General features: G+C 32.1%; 2 long non-coding RNA genes across 2 annotated transcripts in view; one reads left to right on the top strand and one right to left on the bottom strand.

The window, feature by feature from the left end:
- The window catches only part of LOC142225539 (uncharacterized), an 801,202-nt gene extending 782,254 nt beyond the window's left edge, over window positions 1-18,948 (top strand). The window contains exons 3-6 of the long non-coding RNA XR_012719309.1: window positions 17,939-18,002; window positions 18,400-18,465; window positions 18,595-18,670; window positions 18,764-18,948. This is a non-coding gene — a long non-coding RNA (uncharacterized LOC142225539). The remainder of the gene's footprint in view (window positions 1-17,938; window positions 18,003-18,399; window positions 18,466-18,594; window positions 18,671-18,763) is intronic.
- The window catches only part of LOC142225540 (uncharacterized), a 77,915-nt gene extending 57,952 nt beyond the window's left edge, over window positions 1-19,963 (bottom strand). The window contains exon 1 of the long non-coding RNA XR_012719310.1: window positions 19,859-19,963. This is a non-coding gene — a long non-coding RNA (uncharacterized LOC142225540). The remainder of the gene's footprint in view (window positions 1-19,858) is intronic.
- Between the last annotated feature and the right edge of the window lie 3,869 nt (window positions 19,964-23,832).

Raw genomic sequence — 23,832 nt, 5'->3', positions numbered from 1 at the left:
TTATGTTTGGCGCGAAAATAAAATTTTTGAGACAAACATGTTACATGTTCACCATCCAAAAATAACTTTTTGCTCTTGAAACATGTTTGAGATGATCATATTCCTTCTCTGCGTGTACAAGTGGAACCAAACAAATTTGTTGCACGACGACCTTACTCGGCTATGAGAACGAGTTCTCTTCTGTTGGAGGTGAGAATAACAGGTTGGCTGAAAAGTCCCCGGTCTAACAAAGAAAAACACATTTTTTTGTCAAAATTCGTTTTTATTATTCAACATAGTTCCCTTCAAGAGCGATACAACGATTATAACGACCTTCCAATTTTTTGATACCATTTTGGTAGTACTCCTTCGGTTTTGTCTCAAAATAGGCCTCAGTTTCGGCGATCACTTCTTCATTGCAGCCAAATTTTTTCCCTGCGAGCATCCTCTTGAGGTTTGAGAACAAGAAAAAGTCGCTGGGGACCAGATCTGGAGAATACGGTGGGTGGGGAAGCAATTCGAAGCCCAATTTATGAATTTTTGCCATCGTTCTCAATGACTTGTGACACGGTGCGTTGTGTTGGTGGAACAACACTTGTTTCTTCTTCGTATGGGGCCGTTTTGCCGCGATTTCGACCTTCAAACGCTCCAATAACGCCATATAATAGTCACTGTTGATGGTTTTTCCCTTCTCAAGGTAATTGATAAAAATTATTCCATGCGCATCCCAAAAAACAGAGGCCATTACTTTCCCAGCGGACTTTTGAGTCTTTCCACGCTTCGGAGACGGTTCACCGGTCGCTGTCCACTCAGCCGACTGTCGATTGGACTCAGGAGTGCAGTGATGGAGCGATGTTTCATCCATTGTCACATATCGACGGAAAAACTCGGGTGTATTACGACCTAGCAAAACAAGCGTCGCCAAAAAAGTAGTGAAAATGTTCTTTTTGGATCCTGAAGTGGTGCACAATTGGCGCAGAAGCGATGAATTTAACATGGGCTTGTCATAGGACGGATGTCCACCATTTCAACAGCCGGTGCACTGAATTTGCATCACTTCTTAAGGTGTTATGCGAATTTAGTGTTTTGGATGTGAATTAAGAAATTTTGCGATATTTTGACAAATAAATAAATTTTAATTGTTTTATGATTTTTAATGCATTCTAACGTTTGTCTGAAATGTTTGACATGAAGTATTTTCAAAAACTCGCAAGTTTTCGAGAATTGATTTAACATTTTTTTTGGCAAAATTTAAGTAATTTGTATAATTTTATAAATTCTTGGTCTGTTTTTAACCAATGTGAAATAAAAAAAATTAAATTTCCATTAAAAATATGAAAAAAGTGAGTTTTAAAAAATTTACTCAAATTAACTTCCTGTGCAGTTAAAATAAAGAACTTCTTTGGGAGAACATTTTTGGAAGTGCTTTTAAAGTTGTGCCTTTAGAAGAACTTCCACATTTTTTGCTGGGGAGTTAACACCTGCAAACACCGCTCAGAATCATCAACACGTTGTTGTTTTTGGTCAAATGTGAGCTCGCGCGGCACCCATTTTGCACAGAGCTTCCGCATATCCAAATATTGATGATCAACACGTTCCTTTGATATCTTTAAGGCCTCTGCTATCTCGATCAACTTCATTTTACGGTCATTCAAAATCATTTTGTGGATTTTTTTGATGTTTTCGTCAGTAACCACTTCTTTCGGGCGTCCACTGCGTTCACCGTCATCCGTGCTCATTTCCCCATGCTTGAATTTTGTATACCAATCAATTATTGTTGATTTCCCTGGGACAGAGTCCGGAAACTCATTATCAAGCCAAGTTTTTGCTTCCACCGGATTTTTTTCCATTCAGAAAACAGTATTTTATCAAAACACGAAATTCCTTTTTTCCATTTTTTTCACAATAACAAAAGTTGCTTCACAAAATACGCTCTATCTCACAAACTAATTGACTTACAGACGTCAAATTTTGACACGAATCATTTGAAGGTTGGTACTAAGTTGGCATTTAATACTAGCGACGCCATCTATGTGCCAGACCGGGGACTGATCAACCAACCTGTTAGAATCGAATTAAAGTTCTTGATATGAGAGAAGTTCCCACATGTCCCTCCTGTTACGAAGATTGGTGGTATGTACATACGTATTACAAAATAATAAATAACGTCAAAACATTTCACAAGAAGGGGAAAGACTATGGAAACACATATATTGGAGATACTATCATTAATATGATTCAAAATCAATCAATAAAATCAAATTTAAATCAATATGTATTAAGAACGATATCTTAACTTGATACATACATATCAGATACGAGCTTGTTATTTGATCCATACTAAATGCTTTATATAGTGTGAATATTGTCTTAAACTACCACAATAGAACGCTGTAGTTGCAAATCCCCTATATATCGATGTTACATACTTTTATACACATCTTATTCAAACACTAGAAACACGTAGGTTGTTGTGACAACCAGTTTATGTTGATTCTCATTGCGTTATCTTATCGCAATTCTTTTATATTTTGTAGACATTTTTTTGTATGAACTTTTTAGCACCCTATTTTTATTTTTAACAGTACATATTTGTGTAAATTTAATTTTTATTATTTCAACTTGAACCAATTTTGAGACACGCACCTTGATGAACAACAAACAATTGACAACGCCCCAAAAGTTAGCAACGTTAAAACGTAAGAAATATCTATTATTGTTACAACTGTTATTTTACTTCTCCGATTCTCTTGAATTTAAGAAACTAAACATACCACTACTATGAAACACTTCACATCAGACATCAAAGCCGCTTTGCTCTCTGCACGATCATATTTTCACTACTGTGTTTGGCTTATTTCAGTAGCCAAAATAAATTTTAGTCTCTCCCTCTCTCTCTCGGGAATTACGTTAATTCGTTGTTACCGTTTGGGACACATTCGGAATGGCAGCTCCAACCACAAACAAACAAACATGAATCACAAAATGACTAACGGTTAGAAGTTTGAGTTATCATGGCAAAACATATGGATAACTAATTTGATAACATTCATAATAGGTTTAGTTAACATTTCCACTTGATGGTTTTCCAAATTTCGTAATATTGGAGAAACGCGTATTACAACACATAAACATGTATTTAGTTTAGTGTTGGAATTTGGTAACAAATACTTGCTCAGTTATTTATTCTCACTACCAAACAACTTTTTCATCTGAAATGTTTCTTACACTCTTCACACATTCTCACATTCAGTACAAAAAATGCTCGTACCCAAACGTACCATCAGATTCTTCCGACCGTTTCCAATTACAAACCAAAGCAGACGACGTTAACCGAAAGACTAACTGCATGTTTGTTTATAACCATCCCTATACCTATCGATGAGTGAGTGCTGCATGCGCTAACATTCAATTGCCAGTTCGTTAGATTATTTTTACTCCCATTATATTCATAGGGAACTCTCTTATACTAGTGGCAGTTGCCAATCAATGCAGTGAGTTGAGGCTCTGAGACGATGACTGGTCTTTTGGTCGTTGTATTTTAATACAATTTTTTTGTACAAATGCACATTCATAAACTTGTATAAGTCGGCTTTTGAAACTGTTTACTCTCTTATATAGATATAGATGCACCGACAAAAATTGTCGGGAGCACAGAATTTCTTGTCCTTAATACGAGTTGTGCTTAGCGTAGAAGACGTATTTATCTGATATGAAGGTTTTTTGTTGAACAAATGTCGATAAACTTTTCAATGAGTTAAATGGTTCGACTTAAAAATTGGCAAATGGGTGATTTCTTTCATTTTAAATACGCGTTGGAGCATGCCACAATTTTTGCTTGAAGTCTCTGAATTTGAAATTGACCTTAATCTTAACCTCATGATCAAAGGACCTTAGGACCTCATGAATAAAAAAGCTGAAAAAACAAATAAATTCAAATTTGTTTTATAGCAGTATGTACATAACACCCAAATTTAAAAGTGAATTGGGCCAATTTTCGCGGTAAAAAGTTTCTTTGGGAGAACAAAATTTATACACACGCACAGAAAAAACATATTTGCCACAGCCATTTAATGCTTATCTAAAGCATATAATTAAATATAAAAACATTTAAATGGTCCCAAAATGCGACAAACATATTCTATTATTTAAATGATAGAGTCTGAGACCATTTCATGATTTGCCCTACCATGGGGATCATGTAGCTGGTTTTCGTAATTCTGCCTTGAACAAAATTATAGCTGCGATTGTTTTCCTTTCTATCCAAATTTCTTTGTTGGGTTGAGCCTTTGTAGAAGCTTCTGATGATTCCAATTAGATTTGTTCCTATTTGGCTTCATAACAGGTTGGCTGATAAGTCCCCGGTCTGACGCATAGATGGCGTCGAAAGTATTAAATGCATATTATTTTTATATAGTACCAACCTTCAAATGATTCGTGTCAAAATTTGACGTCTGTAAGTCAATTAGTTTGTGAGATAGAGCGTCTTTTGTGAAGCAACTTTTGTTATTGTGAAAAAAAAATGGAAAAAAAGGAATTTCGTGTTTTGATAAAATACTGTTTTCTGAAGGGAACAAAATACGGTGGAAGCAAAAACTTGGCTTGATAATGAGTTTCCGGACTCTGCCCCAGAGAAATCAACAATAATTGATTGGTATGCAAAATTCAAGCGTGGTGAAATGAGCACGGAGGGCGGTGAACGCTTTGGACGCCCGAAAGAGGTGGTTACCGACGAAAACATCAAATAAATCCACAACATGCTTTTGAATGACCGTAAAATGAAGTTGATCGAGATAGCAGAGGCCTTAAAGATATGAAAGGAACGTGTTGGTCATATCATTCATCAATATTTGGATATGCGGAAGCTCTGTGCAAAATGGGTGCCGCGCGAGCTCACATTTGTGACAATGGATGAAACATGGCTCCATCACTGCATTCCTGAGTCCAATCGACAGAAGGCTGAGTGGACAGCGACCGTTGAACCGTCTCCGAAGCGTGGAAAGACTCAAAAGTCCGCTGGCAAAGTAATGGCCTCTGTTTTTTGGGATGCGCATGGAATAATTTTTATCGATTATCTTGAGAAGGGAAAAACCATCAACAGTGACTATTATTGGAGCGTGTGAAGGTCGAAATCGCGGCAAAACGGTCCCATATGAAGAAGAAAAAAGTGTTGTTCCACCAACACAACGCACCATGCCATTGAGAACGATGGCAAAAATTCATGAATTGAGCTTCGAATTGCTTCCCCACCCACCGTATTCTCTAGATCTGGCCCCCACCGACTTTTTCTTGTTCTCAGACCTCAAAAGGATGCTCGCAGGGAAAAATTTCGCTGCAATGAAGAGGTGATCGCCGAAACTGAGGCCTATTTTGAGGCAAAACCGAAGGAGTACTACCAAAATGGTATCAAAAAATTGGAAGGTCGTTATAATCGTTGTATCGCTCTTGAAGTGAACTATGTTGAATAATAAAAACGAATTTTGACAAAAAATGTGTTTTTCTTTGTTAGACCGGGGACTTATCAGCCAACCTGTTATATCCACATCTCCAATATATCCTCTTTCGAAGCCATGTTTCCTTGAAGAGCTCTATGATGTTCCAACATTTTTACAATGTCTTACATTTTTCATCATTTCGTCACACAAACAACCATTACACACAATTAATTTTTATACCCTCCACCATAGGATGGTGTCATTCCGTTTGTAACACATCGAAGTATTGCTCTAAGACCCCATAAAGTATATATATTTTGGGTCGTGGTGAAATTCTGAGTCGATTTGAGCATGTCCGTCCGCCCGTCTGTTGAAATCACGCTAACTTCCGAACGAAACAAGCTTTCGACTTGAAACTTGGCACAAGTAGTTGTTATTGATGTAGGTCGGATTGTATTGCAAATGGGCCATATCGGTCCACTTTTACGTATAGCCCCCATATAAACGGACCCCCAAATTTGGCTTGCGAGATCCGGCTGAAATTTGGTACATGGTGTTAGTATATGGTCTCTAACAACCATGCAAAAATTGGTCCACATCGGTCCATAGTTATATATAGCCCCCATATAAACCGATCCCCCGATTTGGCTTGCGAGGCCTCTAAGAGAAGCAAATTTCATCCGATCCGGCTGAAATTTGGTACATCGTGTTAGTATATGATCTCTAACTACCGTGAAAAAATTGGTCCACATCGGTCCATAATTATATATAGCCCCCATATAAACCGATCCCCCGATTTGGCTTGCGAGGCCTCTAAGAGAAGCCAATATCATCCGATCCGACGTGGTGAAATTTGGTACGTGGTGTTAGTATATGGTCTCTAATAACCATGCAAAAATTGGTCCACATCGGTCCATAATTATATATAGCCCCCATATAAACCGATCCCCCGATTTGGCTTGCGAGGCCTCTAAGAGAAGCAAATTTCATCCGATCCGGCTGAAATTCGGTACATGGTGTTAGTATATGGTCCCTAACAACCGTGCAAAAACTGGTCCACATCGGTCCATAATTATATATAGCCCCCATATAAACCGATCCCCCGATTTGGCTTGCGAGGCCTCTAAGAGAAGCCAATTTCATCCGATCCGGCTGAAATTTGGTACGTGATGTTAGTATATGGTCTCTAATATAAACCCATCACCAGATTTGACCTCCGGAGCCTCTTGGAAGACCAAAATTCATCTGATTCAGTTGAAATTTGGTACGTGGTGTTAATATATGGCCTCAAATTCCCATGCAAAAATTGGTCGAAATCGGTCCATAATTATATATAGCCCTCATATAAACCGATCCCCAGATTTGACCTCCGGAGCCCCTTGGAAGAGCAAAATTCATCCGATTCGGTTGAAATTTGGTACGTGATGTTAGTATATGGTATCCAACAACCATGCAGGAATTAGTTCATATCAGTTCATAATTATATAGAGCACCCATATAAACCGATCCCCAGATTTGACCTCCGGTGCCTTTTGGAGAAGCAAAATTCATCCGATCTGGTTGAAATTTTGTACGTGGTGATAGTGTATGATATTTAACAACTATGCCAAAAGTGTTCCATATCAGTCCATAATCATATATAGCCCCCATATAAACCAATCCCGAGATTTGGTTTAGGAGACTCTTGGAGGAGCAAATTTCATCCGAGTCTGTTGAAATTTGGGACATTGTGCTAGTATATGGCCGTTAACAACCATGCCCAGGTCCATATCGGTCTATAGTTATATATAGCCCTCAGATAAATCGATCCCCAATCACACAAAAATTGGTCCATATCAATAATTGTATATAGCCCCCATATAAGCGATCCCTATATTTCAATTCTGGCTCCCCACGTACCGTGCAAATGTCCATATCGATTCGTAATTATTTGTAGACTTACCTATACATACTTTTTTGTCTAATGTATACCACGTATGGACTAACTCACAATTTAGAAAACGATTTAAGATACCACAACGTAAGTAATTCGATTGTGGATGACAGTCTTTCGTAGAAGTTTCTACGCAATCCATGGTGGAGGGTACATAAGATTCGGCCTGGCCGAACTTACGGCCGTTTATACTTGTTTTTTGATTTTTTTGCAGCGAAAAAAGTATTTTTTATCATATACGCATAGATATATCTAGTACCACTACATGGTTATGGTTTCGTGAGCGAAAAGAATTTTATAAAACTGCAGGTACATACCAGGGACGGAAGGTTCAGTACTTTTTCATCCTGGTCACTACCGTAGTACCCCCGCGAATGTAAAAATTCCAAATCTATAGATTTTAGATTTCAAATCAAGGCGTTATTTAATCATTTCTATATATTCTATACATTATCAAGTAACGCGCTATATATTATCAAGTAACACGCTACGACGAAGAGTTTTCAAAAGAGTTTAAGATTCGGCCTGGCCGAACTTACTGCTGTATATCCTTGCTTTTTATTCAAACAAAATTTTTTATAAATATCATAACATTTTAGATGAGAATTATGTTATTTTTCTTATCACTAGCCAGCATGGCAAATAGCTCATATCATATTATTTTGCTCTTCGAATATGATCGTGGCAATCATATTTCTTCTCTGCTTGCAGAATGAATGAGAAAAAATTTGGGATAAGTTGAATGAGATTTGGTAGCAATTTATGGCGAGGGAAGTGTATATCATTGTGTTTTCATCGTGTATGAACACTTCGACGTACATAGAGTTATCAAAAATCCGTACTTACGCTTCTGAAATACACATTATTTCGGTTCTACCAACACTCGACTCACAAAAAAAAATTGTGTGTATACTCGAAGCATGTCGATAAAAAATAATCACGATGAACATGATATTTGTGATCATGCACCGAAAAAAAGTTTACTATTGTTCACGAAAAATAAACTAACCCATAGTAAGAATGACCATAATTTGGCGCCAAAGACTTTTTGCATCGTATTTTAGTTGATTATTACGCTCTGGGAAGAATGTACTTACACTCATTCATAATATTCCTGCTATCCGAAAAAATGAACAATTTTTTGGGAAACCTTTATTAAGAAATTGGTTTCAAATAAACTGTTTGTCAGTATAATTTTCAAAAAAGTAGAGAAATTGAGGAATCAAAGGTACAACAACCTGTATACAACTAAGAAATTTTTCGTACAAAACAAGTCAATTTACTATAACCACCAGTACTTTATTTCAAAAAATGTTTATTATATTACACAAAACTATGGCTTATGATATACAGTAAAGGAAATATTTTTATCCGTATGTTGGATGCAGTTACTTGTCGGTAGTTAGTAATTGCTTCTTCAAAAGAGTAATATTCTATGTTAGTAGGACTAAACTACTTAATTTCAATTTCCATGTTTTCTATCCATATGAAAGATATATGTGGCAAAAATTACTATATTCATTGAATTGTTGTCCAATTTAATCGATTTGGCTACTTTTTGTTGTGCGGATTAGCCTTATAAGCATCTGAAATTGCAAAGTTCTACAAAATATAAGAAAAATATCAAATTCTATCGTACATATTGATTTTTAACTTACGGGTTTCAAGAGTATATCCTAGAGCCAATAAGGATATAAGCTTAGTTAGCATTAAACAGTAAGAATATTCCAAAAAATTACCATTAGAAGGCCTATCTTCTTGCAAGTGAAAATAATTATTTTTAATAAATTGAAATTTTGGTTTTATTAAAAACGGACGAAATATCGTTTATACACACAAAAAATTATCACCGAAATTTTTTCAATTAATCACTTAATTGAAACGGATTCAATTAATATGTTAATTGATTCAATTAATTATTTAATCAAATTCGAATAAAAACCAATTAAAAAAATGATTGATATTTGTTACGTTTCCAATTAAAATATTAATTGATTCAATCAAATTGTTAATCAATTCGGAAATAAGTTTCAATTACAAACGTGATTGAAAAATTTTCCGTTTCCAATTACACATGTGATTGATCCAATCACTTTTGATAATTTTGAGCAAAGGAAAGAGCGAAAAGAGAACAAGAGAATGGGTATTTATTCAACATTGTATGATGGAGAAATCAGACTGTGGAAGTAACTCGTAACGAACGGTTGGGTTTTTGTTTTTAGGCCGGTATGCACCTCTAGCGAAAATTTCATTCCCATAAGAAATGCATTGCTATTTATGCTAAGGAAATTTTCGGTAGCGTTCAATTTCGTAAGCTGGTACGCACCTCTAATGAAAATAACAGGGTTGTCAAAAGCATATTTTGGCAACAAACATTTAATTTATTACAATCATTGTGTGCGTAAATGTTTTAAAAGGTCTGTAAATAATGAACAATTTATTTGAGGAATATTTGGAATATTTATTAACAATTTTTAAAAGCGATTAGCTGGTTTAAAATTTGTGTACACAGCCCTGTTTTTTTGTTGTAGACTTTTCTCGTCAAAGTGGAATATGTTTAATGTAAAGATGATGTTACTTGAAATTTTTTTGAGAGTGAGAGCATGCAATGCAATAATGAGAAATGGTAGCGAGTGATGGGGATGTTGTGTATATCTGAGCGTGGAGTTGTTTTTATTTTTGTTCTTTCAGTGGTTTGTGTGTGTGTTTATTATTCGCGAATGGTTTATTTGTCTGGATGAGGAGTTGTTTTCAATGAAGGCACATGTGTTTTTGTTGTTGTAGGAATGTTTTGGTTTTGCTTGGTTTTGTTTGGCATGCTTCAGTTGTATAGTTGGCATGGGCTGTTGCATCTTTTTAGCACGCATGTAACAAGGGAATAGAAAGGTATGGAATATTTTGGTTTTTTGAGACATATATTGGTGTTTGTTTATTAAAACTTTTAAATGAAAGTTATAAATATTTTAGCGTTGAGATGTACGATGGCGAGGTGATGATCGGTAGCTTAGAAAAAAGTTATTAAGAATGTTCAATATTTAGGAAAAAAATGCTGAAATGGAAAGTATCTTGAAATTGTTTTATCTAATTTAATTTTTATTATTAAATGTAAAAAATAAATATTCAATTTCAGAGTAACTCCAGATGAATTTGAAAAATTGTTTGTTACACCTCAGCGTATAGTTTATTCATAAATAGGTAACTGTTCTTTTTCAATGTGGTTTTCTTTAAAAAAATAATATTCTTTATGTATATTATTATTTGCTAATTTTTATTATTTTTTTAACCAGTTTCATGTTTTTCTTTGTTGTAAAAATATACTTAATTTAAGAGCAACCCCAGATGGGCAAATTTTTATATTTCTCCTCAGCGTATAATTTAATAGAGAAGTGATAAGCTTTCTTTTAAAAGTTGGCTTTCTTTTCACTAGAATATTTACGTTTTTATGACCTTTTTATTGTCAAAATTACAGGTTTTTAATACCTTATTTTAGTATTACTTTAATCAAATATTTTTGAAAAATTTTTGTTACACCTCAGCATATAGTTTAATCATAAATTGGTAAGTATTCTTTTTAAAATATGTTTTTCTTTTAAAAAGGATATTTCTTATTTATATCATTATTTGCTAATTATTATTATTATTATTATTATTTTCTTTTTGAACCCAGTTTAATGTTTTTCTTTGTTGTAAAAAATATTTAATTTCAAAGCAACCCCAAGATGGATTCGGGCATATTTCTATATTTCTCCTCAGCGTATAATTTAATAGAGAAGTGGTAAGTTTTATTTTAAAAATTGGCTTTCTTTTCACTAGAATATTTACATTTTTATGACCTTTTTATTATCAAAACTACAGGTTTTTAATACCTTATTTTAGTATTACATTAATCAAATATTTTTAGAAACTTTTAACCAGAATATTTAGTTTTTTATGCATATTATTTCTTTAATTAGATTTTTTGGAAACCAATTTAATGTAAAAAATAAATATTTAATTTCAGAGTAACCCCAAATGAATTTCGATAACTTTTTAACTTCAGCATACTATTTAATAGAGAATTGGTAAGTTTTATATTAAAACTTTGGCTTTCTTTTAACAAGAATATTTATTGTATTATGCCCTTCACATCGATAACAACACAGTTTTATGAGTTAATATATTACTTAATTCATTATTTCGCTAATTGTTTCAGGTACAAACTTTATGAGGTCCGTTTATCTAAGAAAAGTTGAATTCCTTACACCATACCCCCAAATATGGTCATTTAAAAGCTAATTTAAAGAGATAAAAAATTATATTTTATTACATGTTAATTTTTAACAATTTTCATTATTCCTTCCATTTTTTCAGCAAGATATGTGAATATACTTACGATGAATAAAAAACTAAGGAAAAGTCAAAATGTCCAAAAAGCGAGTTAAAATAAACTACTTTCTTGTTCCACGTGGTCATAATTTTAATTCACAAAAACATTGTATTAAGAACTTTCATCATAAGTTTTTATAATAAAGTACTTTTGCTGAAAGAAAGTTGAATTTTAATGTATGAAAAATTTCAAAATAGTAAAACGGTTTGTTGTTCCTTTAATTATTTAATTTCTCTGTGGAATGATTGATTTAAAAATAGTTTAGTCGTCGACATCTTAAAGAGACAACCAATTTTTATTATCGGGTTTCCCAAAAAATAAGCAAGTAAACCAAAATAATACTGACTTTTTAACTTGGTAGGGGTATATAAATCTTATGGTGTTGTAAAAATTAAGTAAAATACAATGTTATAGATTACCTAAAATTTAAGAGAATTATAAACTAGACAATTTGAAAAAAATCTTAAGGGCTAAATCATGGTCAATATTACTACAGTTTAGTTCATTTTGCAATGGAAAAGGGTTCATTGTTTTTTAGGGAAACCTGATAATAAGAATTGGTTATCAGTCTCTTTAAAATCTCGACGACTAAACTATTTTTAAATCAATCATTCCACAGTGCAGAGAAATTAAATAATTAAAGGAACAACAAACCGTTTTACTATTATGAACATTTTCATACATTAAAATTAAACTTTCTTTAAGCAAAAGTACTTTATTATAAAAACTTATGATGAAAGTTCTTAATACAATGTTTTTTGTGAATAAAAATTATAACCACGTGAAACAAGAAAGTAGTTCATTTGAACTCGCTGTTTGGACATTTTGACTTATTCGTTTTTTATTCATAGTAGGTAAATTTTTCACATATCTTGCTGAAAAAATGGAAGCAATAATGGAAATTGTTAGAAATTAACACGATGTAATAAAATATAATTTTTTAATTCTTTATTTAAGCTTGTAACTTACCATATGTGGAGGCATTTTATCAAACGGTGTAAGGAATTTAACATTTATTTGGAAAACGTATCTCATAAAATTTGTACCTGAAACAATTAGAGAAATAATGAAGTATTCTATATAAACTCATGTGTTGTTATCCAATTTTAGTTGAAAGAAAGCCAAAGTTTTAATATAAAACTTACCACACTGAAAAAACAGTGAACCCACCAGGAAGAAAACTTTCGGCTAATTTTAGAAAATTTTGAATATTTGTAGAAAATTTTAACTAAACAGTATTACAAACGTTGGCATCACGCCGATGTCATAAAAATAAGTAAATATTTTTCGACAAATTCAAGAAAATTTATTAGACATAACTAAGTTTTTTCACTTGTTAAAGAAAATTTTGTAGTTTGAAGGAAAAACTTGGAGTTCAAAATTGCAAGAATGTCTTTAGTGACATACGAAGTTCATGATGGACGCCTTTTTGGTAAAATTTACAAATTTAAAGAAATTCTGAACTATTTTGTGGAAGACACGAATTTAGTTAATCTTTATGATTCATTTGAGTATATTTTTTTCCTCGGTTTTAGTTAATTTAACTAACGTAAACAAAAAATTATTAGAGTAAAGGAAACTTCCTCCAAACATAATAATTCCATGAACTAAAATAAAGTTAAATTGGCTTTAGTGAAATAGAGAGTTCATTTTTTTTTTTTGAGTGCAATTCTCTATTAAATTGTACGCTGAGGGGAAATATAAAAAGTTGTCCAAATTTATTTGGGCTACTCTGAAAGTAAATATTTATTTTTTACATTAAATAGAATTATTAAATAGGTTTCCAAAAATCTAATGAAAAAAATAATATTATGCATAAAAAAACAAATATTCTGGTTAAAAGAAAGTTAAAGAATCCTTACCAATTCACTATTAAATTACAAGCAAAGGAGTACTAATTTTTTTTTTTAAATTTTTAAGGGGTTATTCTGAAACTAAATATTTGTTTTTTTACATTAAAAATATTACATTGGTTTCCAAAAAAATTATTAAAGAAATACTAAAATAAGGTATTAAAAACCTGTAGTTTTGATGATAAAAAGGTCATAAAAACATAAATATTCTAGTTGAAAGAAAGCCAAATTTTAAAAGAAAACTTACCAATTCTCTATTTTTCAAATTTGTTCGAACCCATCTGGAGTTGCTCTGAAATTAAATATTGCTTTTACAACAAAGAAAAACATTAAACTGGTTTCCAAAAAAATTAATTAACAAATAATAATATTCATAAAAAATATTATTTTTAAAAGAAAGCCATATTAAAAAAACAATACTTACCAATTTATGACTAAACTATACGCTGAGATATAACAAAAATTTTCCAAATTCATCTGGAATTGAATATTAATTTTTTACATTGAATAATAAAAATTTAAATACACTTTCAATTTCAACATATTTTCCTAAATATTCTTAATAACCTTTCTCTAAACTACCGATAAAATATTAATAACTTTCATTTAAAAGGTTTAATAAACAAACACCAATATATGTCTCAAAATTCCAAAATATTCCATGCCTTTATATTCCCATGTTGCATATTAAAAGATGCAACAGCCCACGCCAACGCCAACTATACAACTGAAGCATGCCAAACAAAACCAAGCAAAAAACACCTGTGCCTTTATTGAAAACAACACCTCATCCAGCCCAATAAACCATCCACGAATAACAAACGCACACACAAACCACTAAATGAACAAAAATAAAAACAACCCCACGCTCATGTATACAATCACGAAATTAATTGATCCAATTAATTTTTTAATTGAAATGTTTTCAATCACAGAAATGATAGTATCAATTAAAAAATTAATTGACAGTCAATTAAAAAATTAATTGATCCAATTAAATATTTAATTGATACTATTAATTTGTGTGATTGATTTTTATTTCAATTAAAAACTTGTTAAATCAATTAAATTTTTAATTGAATATTTTTTAAAACTCAATTAAGATTTTAACTGGAAAAATTTTCGTGAAATTGTTTTCTGTGTACACAACAAAACTCAAGTAACATCATCTTTACATTAATCACATTCCACTATGCCGATAAAGATCTCTGTACTATGCATTAGTTCATCGCATCTGCCCACAATTTACTCTAAGAATAATATTCGTAAAGTCACACCAGTTTATGAACGATGAAACGTTTAACTTAAAATTTGCTAAAACTTCATGAAATGTTATCTACCATTTTTGACGAAAATGTCTATAAATTTAATTACATGTGAACTAAAAATATTTCATTGGGCAATTTTCTACCAACAATTATTAACTATAGGAACTGTCAGTAAGAAATTTCTATCCACTTTCAAGTTCATTTTTCGTAAAAAAAATATTGTCTCATACAAAAAAATCTTATAGTAAATTGCATTTATTATTTAGAAAGTACTTTTTAAGGCATGACAAACGAATTTTTAACTACCAGCTAAGAAATTTTTTAAGGAAATTTCCATCGTATTTTGTAGGCCATGAACTAAGCGATTGCTACTTAGAATTTGTAAACTTTCCTTTCGAGTAGTTAATTTTCGTTGAAGATACGAAAAATGAACTAAAATTCTGGAAAATTCTTTTAATAAATTATTGAAAAAATCTTCTTAAATTTACGAGACACTTTTTGTTCTGTGTAAGTTATGTTAGAATAAAACACACAAATAACAAAAACAAAATTCTTTAGTCTATAGCATAATTCAGAAAAATAAAATATTGAAGATTTTTTGTAAAAAACGCATATTTTCTGCTATTTCAAATAAAACTAAATAAGATATTGGGGGCGCAATATACACATTTTTTGATTGAAATTTATTGCCCATATCAATTAATAATTTAATTGAATCAATCAAATAGTTGATTGATTTTTGTCGCGAAATTAATTAAAATTTTAATTGATTCAATTAAAACTGTGATTGAGTTTTATGTTAAAAATCAATTACGTTTTTAATTGATTCAATCACACAATTAATTGATTCCGTGACAAAAGTCAATTAAATTTTTAATTGAAAATCGTCTTGGTTTTCAATCAAAATGGGTGATTGATACTATCATTTTCGTGATTGAAGACATTTAATTAAAAAAAATGATTGAATCCGCGATTTTCGTGATAACAATCAAAAAATAAATTGTTTGTGTGCAGAAAAACTTACCACATTGAAAATCCATCCAGTAGGTACATTATTGGAATCATATCCATAGACTAATGGGACATCTTTTAATTATTCTCAGTATATATTTGAAATAAAAAATATTATAAAATTAGAAATAATTTACACTTGCCAGTATACGATTTTGTATGTAAGGTGGATATTAAGTTCTGTTTTAGCCGCTAAAATCTCCATTTTTTACGATTACTTTTCTTTATTAATCCATTTTACCGACTAAGCTCGAACTTAGTACTCACATTTAGGAATTGCTGTAACATAAAAAATATAGATTAAAAAAATGGTTCAATCTCCAACCTGTGATCCAGATGTAGTGTAAATATAAATCACCCTATTACCACTAATGTTGTGGCATATATTTCATGTAAATGAGTTGAAAATCAACAATAATTTTAAACGATTAACAAAAATATACGGTTCCTTAATCGGTGATCGTTGAAATAGTTTTTATTATTTGAACGTGTTTTATTGATTTTGTAAGAGTGATACATAAAGTACCCTTTACTTTCAATAAGAAACCAAGATTTGTTTGTGAAAGCAGATAGTATTCATGAAAATAAATTGATAGTGTGGCTCGAATACACACAGAAAAAAAAGTGTCTCGTAAAATTAAGAAGATTTTTACAATAATTTATTACAAGAATTTTCCAGAATTTTAGTTCATTTTTCGTATCTTGAACGAAAATTAACTACTCGAAAGGAAATTTTACAAATTCTAAGTAGCAATCGTTTAGTTCATAGCCTACAAAATACGATGGAAATTTCCTTAAAAAATTTCTTAACTGGTAGTTAAAAATTCGTTTGTCATGCTATAAAACTACTTGTGAAATGTAAAGTATTTTCTAAATAATAAGTGCAATTTACTATAAGATTTTTTTGTATGAGAAAATATTTTTTTACGAAAAATGAACTTGAAAGTGGATAGCAATTTCTTACTGACTATTCCTATAGTTAATAATTGTTGGTAAAAAATTACACAATGAAATATTTTTAGTTCACATGTAATTAAATTTATAGACATTTTCGTCAAAAATGGTAGATAACATTTCATGAAAATTTTGCAAATTTTAAGTTAAACGTTTCATCGCTCATAAACTGGTGTGCCTTTACGAATATTATTCTTAGAGTAAATTGTCAGCAGATGCGATGAACTAATGCATAGTACAGAGATCTTTATCGGAATAGTGGAATGTGATTAATGTAAAGATGATGTTACTTGAGTTTTGTTGTGTATACATGAGCGTGGGGTTGTTTTTATTTTTGTTCATTTAGTGGCTTGTGTGTGTGTGTGTTTGTTATTCGTTGATTGTTTTTGGCTGGATGAGGTGTTGTTTTCAATAAAGGCACATGTGTTTTTGTTGTTGTAGTAATGTTTTGGCTTTGCTTGGTTTTGTTTGGCATGCTTCAGTTGTATAGTTGGCGTTGGCGTGGGCTGTTGCATCTGTTAAGTAGGTATGCAACAAGGGAATATAAAGGCATGGAATATTTTGGATTTTTGAGTCATATATTGGTGTTTGTTTATTAAACCTTTTAAATGAAAGTTATTAATATTTTATCGGTAGTTTAGAAAAAAGTTATTAAGAATATTTAGTAAAATATGTTGAAATTGAAAGTGTATTGAAATTTTCATTATTCAATGTAAAAAATTAATATTCAATTCCAGATGAATTTGGAAAATTTTTGTAATATCTCAGCGTATAGTTTATTCATAAATTGGTAAGTATTTTTTTAATATGGCTTTCTTTTGAAAAGAATATTTTTTATGTATATTATTATTTGTTAATTATTTTTTTTTTTGGAAACCACTTTAATGTTTTTCTTTGTTGTAAAAGCGATATTTAATTTCAGAGCAACTCTAGACGGATTCAAACAAATTTAAAAAGGTAGAGAATTGGTAAGTTTCCTTTTAAAAATTGGCTTTCTTTCAACTAGAATATTTACGTTTTTATGACCTTTTTATCATCAAAATTACAGGTTTTTAATACCTTATTTTAGTATTTCTTTAATTAATTTTTTTGGAAACTAATGTAATATTTTTAATGTAAAAATAAATATTTAATTTCAGAATAACCCCTTAAAATTTGGACAAATTTTTAGTACTCCTTTGCCTGTAATTTAACAGTGAATTGGTAAGTTTTCTTTAACTTTCATTTAACCCTGGATAGCCATCCTTATTTTTTTGTACATTAACGTCATCCTTCGTCATTTTGACTACGACTGATTTCAAGACGATATAATTCTCATCGTGAGCGAAAAAGTGAACCAAACTTGCATTTATTTTCTTATTCAATTTGGTTTTAAGTAGTATAAAACAAAAATTCATAAAACGGTCGAATTAGTATAACTTAAATTTACCATTTCCCAATAGACTAAAATGCATTTTAATTCGAAAATGAAATTACGTGTCGTCATTTTGATGACTGTCTAGGAATATCAAGAATATTTGGTTTTTTATGCATATTATTACTTTTTTCATAAGATTTTTTGAAAAGTTATTTAATAATTTTATTTAATGTTTAATTTCAGAGTTACCAAAATAAATTTGGACAACTTTTTATATTTCCCCTCAGCGTACAATTTAATAGAGAATTGGTAAGTTTTATATTAAAACTTTGGCTTTCTTTCAACTAGAATATTTATTTTATTATATCTTTCACATCGATAACAACACAGTTTTATGAGTTTATTTAGAATACTTCATTATTTCTCTAATTGTTTCAGGTACAAATTTTATGAGATACGTTTTCCAAAGAAAAGTTGAATTCCTTACACCATTTGATAAAATGCCCCAAATATGGTAAGTTACAAGCTAAAATGAAGAATTAAAAATTATATTTCATTACATGGTATTAATTTTTAACAATTTTCATTATTGTTTCCATTTTTCCAGCAAGATATGTGAAAAAATTACCTACGATGAATAAAAAAAGGATAAGTCAAAATGTCCAAACAGTGGGTTCAAATGAACTACTCTCTTTTCCATGTGGTCATAATTTTTATTCACAAAAAACATTGTATTAAGAACTTTCATCATAAGTTTTTATAATAAAGTACTTTTGCTTAAAGATAGTTTAATTTTAATGTATGAAAATTCTCATAATAGTAAAACGGTTTGTTGTTCCTTTAATTATTTAATTTCTCTATACTGTGGAATGATTGATTTAAAAATAGTCTAGTCGTCGACATTTTAAAGAGACTGTTAACCAATTTTTATTATCGGGTTTCCCACAAAATAAGCAAGTAAACCAAAATAATACTGACTTTTTAACTTGGTAGGTGTATATAAATCTTATGGTGTTGTAAAAATGAACTAAACTACAATGTTATAGATGAACTAAAATTTAAGAAAATTATAAACTAGACAAGTTGAAAAAAATCTTAAGGGCTAAATCATGGTCAATATTACTATATTTTAGTTCATTTTGCAATGGAAAAGGGTTCACTGTTTTTTCAGTGCACTTAAAAACAGCTGACTAAAAACAACTCCCAAATTTATGCACCAGTCAGAAGAAATTTGTGTTCAAATTTTAGATGGGTTTTTTAAATCATGTTTTCTGCCATATATAAGCGATTGTGATCAATAAAATTTGCAAAATATATAAAAAAATATAAGTTTCAGAATCTGTAGTTTATTTGTATTAAAAATCTTTTAACTTTGCATTCGATAGCTGCACCCAGAAAAGGAATACCTCAACCATGTTTCAAGAGCATAATATTATTTTTAGACGGGGAAATGTTTATGGCAACCATATTATTTTCTCAAACATTATGTATCTGATCCTGCCAAGCATGTATATGTTTTCCGAGAAAGCAACATTTTTGCCACAAAAATGGTCACCATTCAAAAATATCATTTAAGAGCAAAATGCTTTGAGGTGATCATATTCCTTCTCTACGTGTGTACACATTGGAGTTAGTCTATACAGAACAAACGCTCGAGTACATTATTCTGGTCTGTGATGGTGTAAAGTATAGTCCAGAACACCTCTTATGCGCTTTACAGACTATCAGTTATTCCGGACGGAATGTCGGTGTTTGTAAAGAATCTTACGGTGTGTCGGATCGATACCACTTGCCGGCGATGACTAAAGGGCACCTTATACGGTCGGATAAACCTTGCGACACAACACGTTGCGGTGACAAATCCGATAGTATAAGGTCATGTTCGCATGTTGCGGGGACGTGTTGGAATAAAATCAAAACAACTTTGATTTTTTCTGGTTGGGTAGCACAAATCATTAGGTGTAAGGGGATGCTCGCCAAACATTGTCAAAAACAAATCTATTTTTACGCTAAAAACTGGCATTTCTGCAATGCAGTTAATGATATATTGCCAATTCTGGTTGGAAATTAAAGAAATATACAAATCTAAATCAGAATTATGACAAAAACGTAGAAAAATTCCACTTCCATTCAATGGAAAACCAGGCGAGAGGTATTTTGAAATTCATAAAGTAATTTGGGTGGTTAAATTTCAAGGGCCGATGTTGATTTTGAATAAAACACAAACTATTTAGGAAATTATTGTAATTTTATTTTATTATGATATATTGGTATTACTCAATTATGTATGGAACAAAATATCGGCCAAATGGGCGCCGCGACCTCGGTGGCACACCTTCATCCGATGGTCCAAATTTTCGATGATGCTGAGGCATAATGGAGGTTCTATGCCGTTAATGTGCCGAATTATTTCATCCTTTAGCTCTTGAATTGTTGCTGGCTTATCGACGTACACCTTTTCTTTCAAATAACCCCAAAGAAAAAAGTCCAACGGTGTCTTTATGCATAATGTTCATCAACGTCGAGCGTGAGAGGTGCAATTGTTGGGCACGACGACGAGTTGAGGTGGACGGCTCTTCAGCCACACTATCGTGAACAGCAGCAATATTTTCCGCAGTACGAGCTATACGAGCATGCACTGGTGTTCTCACATCTTCTACAGACCCGGTTTGCTCGAATATTTCCACGATTTTTGCGATTGTACGCACATTTATATACAGCACTAAGTTCGGCCGGGCCGAATCTTAAATACCCACCACCATGAACCAAATATTAGGGTTTCCTTTGAAATTTCAGGAGGGCTTGAGGACACTTCCCGAAGATAAATTTAAAGATTTCACCTATGAGGACTATATCAGATTCTGGATATATAAGAACCATTTTTGTTTGAGTGCAAGAAGTGTGCAAGAAAATTATAATATAACGTCTTGATTTGAAATCTTAAATCTGTAGAAGTAAAACCAGGAAATTTTACATTGAGTTTCAAGCAATTTTCATGATCAGTGCGCCTCTACACCCTCAAGAAGTGAAGTCGGTCTATATGGAGGCATTACCAAATGGACCGATAAAAACTTAATCCGATACATGTGGTCCTACAATATCTCTAGATTTCCAATTTCAGGTAAATTGAATAAAAACTGCAGTTTCTATAAGCCCAAGAAGTAAAATCGGGAGATCGGTCTATATGGGGGCTATACCAAAATATGGACCGATACTCACAATACAGGTAAATTGTATAAAAACTGCGGTTTCTGTAAGCCCATGAAGTAAAATCGGGAGATCGGTCTGTATGGGGGCTATACCAAAGCTTGGACCGATACTCACCATTTTTGGCACAACTCTTTATGGTCATCAAATACCTCTAGATTTCAAAAATACCTCTAGATTTCAGGCAAATTGGATAAAAACTACGATTTCTATAAGACCAAGACCCCAAGTCGGAAGGTCGGTTTATATGGGAACTATATCAAAACCCGGACCGATATATCCCATCTTCGAACTTGACCTGCCTGCAGACAAAAGACGAGTTTGTACAAAATTTCAGCACGATTGCTTCATTATTGAAGACTGTAGCGTGATTACAACAGACAGACAGACGGACATCGTTATATCGTCTTAGAATTTCTCCCTGATCAAGAATGTATATACTTTATATAGTCGGAAATCGAAACTTATTATACCCCCGTCACCATTCTATGGTGGTGGGTATGAAAAACACGAAGTGCACGATATGCATTTTGATTTGATTTTCATAATAAGTCTGGATAACTTTAACACGTTGTTGGATTGTGTATCTCTCCATGGTTCAAATTGAGTAAGTCTGAAATAGAGAAATGTCAAATAGAATTCGGAAAAAAAACTTGGCGTTTAAGTGTGGTTCACATTCAACATCGGCCCTTACAATTAATATATTAAATGTGGATTACTTCATGAATCATTGTTTTGCAACATATACTCGGATTATTATTATTTCCATTTTTTCAGTAAAAAATTGTTTCTCCTATAACTCTTCATAACTCTTCATACATCATCGTTGCATGTTTATGCTTCTTCTTATTTTTTCATGTTGTCATCATATTTGTTCGTGCAGTGTAAGGGTAAAACTTGAACGAACACACAACAAATAGACGAACCTATGTCGTAGTTTTTATCTGACGTCTAAGGTCCGCTTAAATAATAGGAAAATGTGTTATCGATCCCATAAACATGCAGCAGTATCGATTATGCCTTCGGACTTAACTTATAATGTCCACAATATATGGGATATGTTCGACACGAGCACTGTCGTCCGTAGTCTGCAAAGTGCATTAAGTGTGACACCTCACGAAATCGATATATGTGGGTACCAGAAGAGGCATGAATATGACTGGAGGTCTTCAGTAACGACCATGTAACATTTTCATCGCAATCATGTTCGCCCAGTGAACATAGTGGCAATAAAAATAATGTGGTTATTATTTAGGATGTTATGTTCTTCATGAAAATAATTTTATTCGAATTAAAAGAACATCTGATATGTTACGTGAAAATTGGTTTTGTTTATAAGAGCATGGGTACCACCTAAAATATTTTGATCCTTAAGAAAATATTTATTTTTTAATGGAAAGAAAATATGATAATTGTTTAGAAATTTATGAAAAAATTTTCAAACAATATTTTTATACCCTGCGCCACACTGTGGAACAGGGTATTATAAGTTAATGCATATGTTTGCAACACCCAGAAGGAGACGAGATAGACACATGGTGTCTTTGGCAAAAATGCTCAGGGTGGGCTCCTGAGTCGATATAGCCATGTCCGTCTTTCCGGGAACACATTTTTGTAATCAAAGTCCAGTTTTAGTCCAATCGACTTCAAATTTGGCACAAGTATGTGTTTTGGCTCAGAATAGAACCCTATTGATTCGGTTCAGATTTAGATATAGCTCCCATATATATATTTCGTCCGATATGGACTTATATGGCACCAGAAGCCAGAGTTTTACCCTAATTCGCTTAAAATTTTGCACAAGAAGAACAATTAGTACTATAGACAAGTGTGTCAAATTTTATTGAAATCGGTTCAGATTTAGATATAGCTCCCATATATATCTTTGGTCCGATATGGACTAATACGGTCCCAAAAGCCAGAGTTTTACCCCAATTTGGTTGAAATTTTGCACTAGGAGTACAATTAGTAGTGTAGTCAAGTATGCCAAATTTTATTGAAATCGGTTCAGATTTAGATATAGCTCCCATATATATCGTTCGCCCGATTTACACTCATATGTCCACAGTGGCCAATCGTTTACTCCGATTTAATTGAAATTTTGCACAGGGAGTAGAATTAGCATTGTAGTTATGCGTGCCAAATTTGGTTGAAATCGGTTCAGATTTAGATATATCTCCCTTATATAGCTTTCGCCCGATTTACACTCATATGACCACAGAGGGCAATTTTTAACTCCGATTTAGTTGAAATTTTGCACAGGGAGTAGAATTAGCCGTCTTTCCGTGAACACATTTTTGTAATCAAAGTCTAGGTCGCAGTTTTAGTCCAATCGACTTCAAATTTGGCACAAGTATGTGTTTTGGCTCAGAATAGAACCCTATTGATTCGGTTCAGATTTAGATATAGCTCCCATATATAGCTTTCGCCCGATTTACACTCATATGACCACAGAGGCCAATTTTTTGC

The sequence above is a fragment of the Haematobia irritans genome, chromosome 2, assembly GCF_050003625.1.
Source record: "Haematobia irritans isolate KBUSLIRL chromosome 2, ASM5000362v1, whole genome shotgun sequence".
Classification (NCBI taxonomy): domain Eukaryota; kingdom Metazoa; phylum Arthropoda; class Insecta; order Diptera; family Muscidae; genus Haematobia; species Haematobia irritans.
The sequence above is the reverse complement of the archived record's forward strand: the minus strand, read 5'-3'. Positions and strand labels throughout refer to the sequence as shown.